Source organism: Arachis hypogaea, chromosome 11, assembly GCF_003086295.3.
Source record: "Arachis hypogaea cultivar Tifrunner chromosome 11, arahy.Tifrunner.gnm2.J5K5, whole genome shotgun sequence".
Classification (NCBI taxonomy): Eukaryota; Viridiplantae; Streptophyta; class Magnoliopsida; order Fabales; family Fabaceae; genus Arachis; species Arachis hypogaea.
In genome coordinates this window covers 106,288,087-106,295,249 of record NC_092046.1, presented here as the reverse complement: position 1 = coordinate 106,295,249, position 7,163 = coordinate 106,288,087, and the positions used below count along the sequence as shown (strand labels likewise).

General features: G+C 40.7%; 1 non-coding gene across 1 annotated transcript; it reads left to right on the top strand.

The window, feature by feature from the left end:
• Positions 1–4,002: 4,002 nt before the first annotated feature.
• Positions 4,003–4,110, top strand: LOC112725139 (small nucleolar RNA R71). The gene has a single exon (XR_003164265.1). It is a non-coding gene; the product is annotated as a small nucleolar RNA R71 (small nucleolar RNA).
• Positions 4,111–7,163: the final 3,053 nt, after the last annotated feature.

Sequence of the window (7,163 nt, the reverse complement as noted above, 5' to 3'; positions counted from 1 at the left end):
ACATAATCCACAGCTAACAATATATAAAAATATCCACTAGAATTTGGAAATGGACCCATGAAGTCAATGCCCCAAACATCAAAAATTTCACAGAAAAGCATATATTGTTGAGGCATCTCATCCCTCTTGGATATGTTACCAAATTTTTGGCATGGGTGACAAGATTTACAAAACTCAGCAACATCTCTAAAAAGAGTAGGCCACTAGAATCCACAGTCTAAGATCTTTCTAACTGTTCGTTGAGGGCCAAAATGTCCTCCACTCTTAGATGAGTGACAGGCCTCTAAAATGGACTGGAATTCTGATTGAGGCACACAACGTCTAATTATCTGGTCAGCGCCACATCTCCATAAATATGGGTCATCCCATATATAATATTTAGACTCACTTTTCAGCTTGTCTCTTTGATGTTTAGAAAAATGTGGAGGAAATGTGCGGCTAACTAAATAATTAGCAACAGGTGCATACCAAGGGACTACCTCAGATACTGCTTGCAGGTTGTCAAAAAGAAAATTATCATCTATAGGAGTAGAATCATCCTTAATATGTTCAAGGCGACTCAAGTGGTCTGCTACTAAATTTTGATTACCACTCCTATCCTTTATTTCTAAATCAAATTCTTGTAACAGCAGTATCCAACGTATAAGTCTTGGTTTGGATTCCTTTTTAGCTAATAGATACTTTAGAGCTGCATGGTCCGAATACACTACTATTCTAGTACCAAGTAAATAAGCCCGGAATTTATCCAGAGCGAAAACAATAGCAAGTAGCTCTTTCTTAGTAGTAGTATAATTGGACTGGGCAGTGTCTAAAGTCTTAGACGCATAGGCAATAACAAAAGGATCCTTACCTTCACGCTGAGCCAGCGCTGCTCCTACTGCATGGTTGGAAGCATCGCACATGATTTCGAATGGCTGGCTCCAGTCGGGTCCTCTCACAATTGGGGCTTGAGTTAGAGCAGTCTTCAACTTATCAAATGCTTGTTTGCAATCATCACTGAACTCAAACTCAATGTCCTTCTGCAGTAATCTGGATAAGGGAAGTGCCACCTTACTAAAGTCCCTAATAAATCTCCTGTAGAAACCTGCATGGCCAAGGAACGAACGGACTTCCCTCACAGAAGAGGGGTAAGGTAAACTAGAAATAACATTCACCTTTGCTGGGTCTACAGAAATGCCATTATTAGATACCACATGTCCTAATACAATCCCTTGCTTTACCATAAAGTGGCATTTTTCGAAATTCAATACAAGGTTTGTATTAACACATCTATCTAATACTCTAGATAATCCATCTAAGCAAAGGTTAAAAGAATCACCATAAACGCTAAAATCGTCCATAAAAACTTCCATACAGTCCTCAATAAGATCAGAGAAAAGACTCATCATACACCTTTGGAAGGTGGCTGGTGCATTGCACAAGCCAAAGGGCATTCTCTTATAAGCATAGGTCCCAAAAGGACATGTAAAAGTAGTCTTTTCCTGATCCTCAGGAGCTATATGAATCTGGAAATAACTTGTGTAACCATCTAGAAAGTAGTAATGTGATTTACCTGACAGGCGATCCAGCATTTGATCAATGAATGGAAGTGGGTAGTGATCCTTACGGGTAGCTTGGTTGAGACGCTTGTAATCAATGCAGACTCTCCAAGCATTCTGAACTCTAGTTGCTATGAGCTCTCCATGCTCATTCTTCACGGTAGTGACTCCGGACTTCTTGGGCACCACTTGTACTGGGCTTACCCATTCACTGTCTGAAATGGGATATATGATACCGGCCTCCAATAGTCTGGTCACCTCCTTCTTGACAACTTCCAAGATGGTGGGATTCAATCTTCTCTGGGGTTGACGGACAGGTCTTGCTCCCTCTTCTAAAAATATTCTGTGCTCGCATACTTGAGGGTTGATTCCCACTATGTCTTCCAAACTCCACCCAATTGCCTTCTTATACTTCCTTAGCACATCAAGTAGCTGCTCTTCTTGTTGAGAAGTCAGTTCTCTTGCAATAATAACCGGAAGCTTCTGCTCGTCCTTGAGATAAAGCATATTTAAGGTGTGGAGGAAGAGGTTTCAATTCTAACTTTTGATCATGGGCAGGCTCTGGATTATCTGGAGCTCGTGAAAATGGCGAAGTGCCCTCACTGTCAGTTAAGAGGGTCCCCACACTCGGACCTTGTCCAGTGTGCCTCTCTTCAAACTCTTCTTTTTGAACTTCAGCCATACCTTCGTCTATGACATCACACTGGAAGATAGAACGATCTTCTGGGGGGTTGTTAATGACCCCATTCAGATTGAAGATCACTATGCGGCCATCTATTTCAAAGGAGTATGTTCCTGAAAAAGCATCCAATTTGAATTTTGATGTCTTCAGGAATGGTCTTCCAAGTAGGATCGATGATGGCTTATCTGAATCATTATGGGGCATCTCCAAGATATAAAAATCAGTGGGAAATGTGAGCCCTTTAATATTCACCAAAACATCTTCAGCAACTCCAGCCACTGTAATAATGCTTTTATCTGCTAACACAAAATGAGCTGCCGACCTTTTTAAGGGAGGGAGCCTTAAAACATCATATATGGACAAAGGCATTATACTGACACATGCTCCTAAATCACACATGCAATCATAAATTACTATGCCACCAATAGTACAACTAACTATGCAAGGACCTGAATCACTACATTTTTCAGGTAATCCTCCCATTAAAGCAGATATAGAACTACCTAAAGGAATAGTTTCTAATTCATTAATCTTGTCTTTATGGATACATAAGTCTTTTAGAAACTTTGCATATTTAGGTACCTGCTGAATAACATCAAAAAGGGGAACAGTTACCTCAACCTTTTTGAATATTTCTATCATTTTAGGATCAGGTTCCAGCTGCTTCCTGGGCTTCCTTGCAAGCTGTGGAAATGGAATGGGAATAGTGGGTTCTGTGGTGCTTGCGCCTTTTGGTGCTTCTTCCTGTGGTTGAGCTATCTCTTCTTCAGCTATCTCCTGTATATCCTCTTCCTTTTCAACATCTTCGACTTCTACCACCTCTTCAGCTGAGGCGTATTCTGGTGAGCTGGGTTCCTCTTGATTCCTCTCCTGCAGTGTGGTTCCGGACCTCAGGGTGATGGCATTAATGCCTCCCTTCTGATTGGGTAACGATTGAGAGGGGATTCCAGTGGTGCTTGAAGATTGGTTGCTGGAATTTTGTGTTGAACCAAGCTGTGTCATAAAAGCTTGCAGAGTAGAGGTGAGACCATTCAGACTGGCGTTAATAGTGTTCACGATGGTACTTTCCATGGCCAGTTGTCTTTTCTCAAAAGCTTGTAATAAATCTTCATTAGAAGATACCGAAGAATGAGTAAATTAAGAGGTTTGCTGTTGATTGTTCGGTGGTCCTTGGTTTTGCCTCAGGTGAGGTGCTCGGTAAGGTTGATTTTGCTGCCTGTTGTTGTTATTATTCCACCTCTGATTTCCTTGATTATCTCTACCTCCCCTATTATTGTTTTCCCTCCAATTCTGGTTTGAATTGTCCTGCCATCCATGGTTATTATTTCCACTTTGATTGTACCCTTGGTTGGGGCGGTCATAGAAGTTGTGAGTGGATGCCACCATGTTGTCTTCTTGTTGGAGCTGCGGGCATTCATCAGTGTAATGGCTGTAATCAGCACAAATTCCGCAAATTCTTTGTGGAACTAGTTGTTGGTTTTGCTGCGGTTGAGTTTGCTGAGCTTGTTGATTCAACTGCATTTGCTTCAGCAGGTTGGTCATTTCACAGATGCTTTGATTTAGAGCAGCAGTCTCTATGCCAGAAGATACTTCTGCAACGGCTTTTGAACGGTCTTGCTTCTGTCTGTGGTTCCGAGTAGATTCAGCTAAATCACTGATCAATTGCCAAGCTTCATCAGTGGTCTTCTACTTCTTCATAGACCCATTGCTGGCACTTTCCAATGTGGTCTTATCTTGGGGCCTCATACCTTGTGTGATATAGCTGAGTAGCACGATCTTGTCAATCATGTGGTGGGGGCATGCTTCCAGAAGATTATTGAAGCGCTCCCAGTATTCAAAGAGAGTCTCATTGTCATCCTGAACAATTGTAGAGATATCCTTCCTCAGTTTATCAGTAACTTCAGATGGGAAGAATTTCTCCAGAAACTCCTTTCTGAGTGTATCCCAGTTGGATACATTTGCTATAGGTTGAGTGTAGTACCACTCTCTTGCTTTTCCCTCAAGAGAGAACGGAAAAGCTTTCAGCAGAATTGAAATTTCATCAGTGCCATCACGCCTGACAGTAGAACAGGCTACCTGGAAATCTCTCAAGTGCTTGATAGGCTCTTGAGCAGGTAGGCCATGAAACTTGGGCATCAAAATTAATAGTGCGGTCTTTATTTCAAAATCTGTAGCTACCGCTGGATGATGCGCTTGAAACGGTTGCATTGTAAAATCAGGAGCTCCTTCCTCCTGAATGGTAACTCTTCTAGCTGCCATGTTTTCTGCACGTAAAACAACCGAATCAGCAGAACGGGGGCTGGTTTCTTCCTCAGATTCACTTTCAGATCCGCCCTCAGAGCGGGCTAACCTACGCTGTTCTCGCCTTATTCGTGAAATTGTTCTTTCAATTTCAGGATCGAATATTAGCAAGCGCGGATCAGGAAGTGAACGTGTCATTTGGCGGAAGAAACATGCAGCTCATAGTAGCAAAATTAAATAAAATGCAAATAAATAAATTCTAATTAATAAAATTAGCACTCTATTGCAACTCCCCGGCAACGGCGCCAAAAATTGATGGGAAGCAGAAGCTGGTGAATTAAAAATTTATTAAAATGGTTACGTTGCAAGTATAGTTATTAACTCACCGAAAATCTGCCTATCAATTTAGAAATATGTCACAGAGAGTTTAATTTAAAATTACTGGGTGTTTTAAGTCCCTGGTCGTCTCCCAACGAGTTGCAGAAAAGTCTGCTGTTTTATTAATCAGATGTTCCAAGAAGTTGAGCTAAGTAAATTGGAATTTAAATTGAGGAATTTTAAATAATATAAATAAAAGCCTTGACTGGGAATTGATTAGTTAGAATCTCTATCATTGATGGAGTGATTTTTAAGATTGATTTAAAATTAACGGTTACTCTGTTTGGTTATCCTTTACTAGGTAAGGGAAAGTTAAACAAGTTGGAATGCCAGATCTGTTCACGAGTTGCAACCCACTTAGTTCAAAGGGATTGGCGTTGGTGACAGGATAGCAATCCAACATTTAACCCAACTACAAATTTCTCCTTCATTCCTTCCAACTCAAGAGTTCCTTTTAATCAACTCCCCATCAAGTAATGAAACTACTCGCGCATTGTAAATAAAGAATCCATAGCACATGAAAGGGAATTAAAAGAAGACATGATTATTGGAATTGAAATTGAATTAAAAAGAAATAATCCTTGCATTAATTAATCATAAAAGTATCTGAATGACAAAATTGAACATAACAAAGAACATGGAAGAATAAAACCAAGTTAAGAGAACAAACTAGAATGATGAAGTCTTGATGAGGAAATAACTCTTCTCAATGTTCCAATGCTAAAACTAATTGAAAATTGAAATCCTCAAAACTAGAGAGAAAAAACCTAAGAGAGTGAAAAAAAACTAAATCTAAAAACTACTGAATGAATGTGTGTTGTTTCTGCATATTCTCTGACTCTAGTCTGCTGCTCCGGGCCGAGAACTGGGCTGAAATAAGGTCCAAAATCGCCCCCAGCGAATCCTGCAGATTATGCAGATTGCACATGTCACGCGATCGCGTCATCCATGCGGACGCGTCGCTTGCGCTTTTTCCTCTCCACACGTTTGCGTCATCCACGCTACCGCGTCACTTGCGCTTTCCAATTCGCGCGGCCGCGCAAGCCATGCGGCCGCGTCACTGCGATTTGTGCTCCTTCGCGCGGTCACGTGAGCCATGCGACCGCGTCGCTTCTCGCTGGTTATCTCCTCAAATTCTTGTGTTCCTTCCATTTTTGCTAGCTTCCTCTCCAATCTCCATCTCATTCATGCCCTATAAAGCCTGAAACACTTGACACACAGATCAAGGCATCGAATGGAATAAAGGAGAATTAAAATTAAATAATTAAAGTCTCTAGGAAGCAATTTTCAAACATGTACTGAATTTAGGAAGGAAATCTAAATGCATGCTAAATTGATGAATAAGTGGGTAAGGATCAAGACAAAACCACACAATTAAACACAATATAAACTATAAAATAGTGGTTTATCAGAGACTTAACCCCACAAAGTGCACCTTCAAAGTAGAAGCCGGCAAATTTCTAGGCTTCATGCTCATTCAAAGAGGGATCGAAGCAAACCCAGATAAATGCCAGGCCATACTTAGCATGAAAAGTCTGACCTGTGTCAAAGAAGTCCAGCAGCTCAACTATAACGACCCAATTTTCAGTATGTCTAGATCATACTGAAAACTGAGCGTTACTAACTTGTCTTCCTAATTATTATCTATTATTTATTATATGAGCCTGATTCGCTGTTAAAAACGTAGTTATTTTGCGAGGTACCTTTTTTTTGAAAACGTTTGAATTAATAGACGAAATCATTCATAATCAATTCACAACTGATAACAGATAAAACAATTATAAACAACCACACTTATATACATCTCAACAATTAATAACGTTCGGTTATCCAGCCTTTATTAGAGTAAAGATCTTTAGTTAGAACACCCCTAGATATAGCTAGATAATAACTATATACATATATATACATATAACATCCCAGGCCCTGACCTGTTCAAGAAGTCCCTAAGCTGGCGCCCAGGCTAGCCTAGACTCTATACTCACCTAGTCCCTCTAAACTACTAAAGCGAGAGAAAGTACGTTCTAAGTCTTCAAAACTCAAGTCAGGTGGAACGTCATCAAAAGGTGGAAGGTCGACTACTACTCCTCTGCACGATCATACATTGCCATATGACGTCCCACTGGTACTCCATCAGGTAGCCACACAACAGGAGTCTCGTACACAGGATTTAGGCCAAAGTGCGCATACGAACGGGGTGCAGACGTTGGTTGGTCTCACAGTATATACATATAAATAGAAACGGAGTTCACTCTAGACTCAGAAGACTACCTAGAGTGGAATCCTTTTTGCGTACGATAGTCAGCGAATTACGGAAGGGAGCT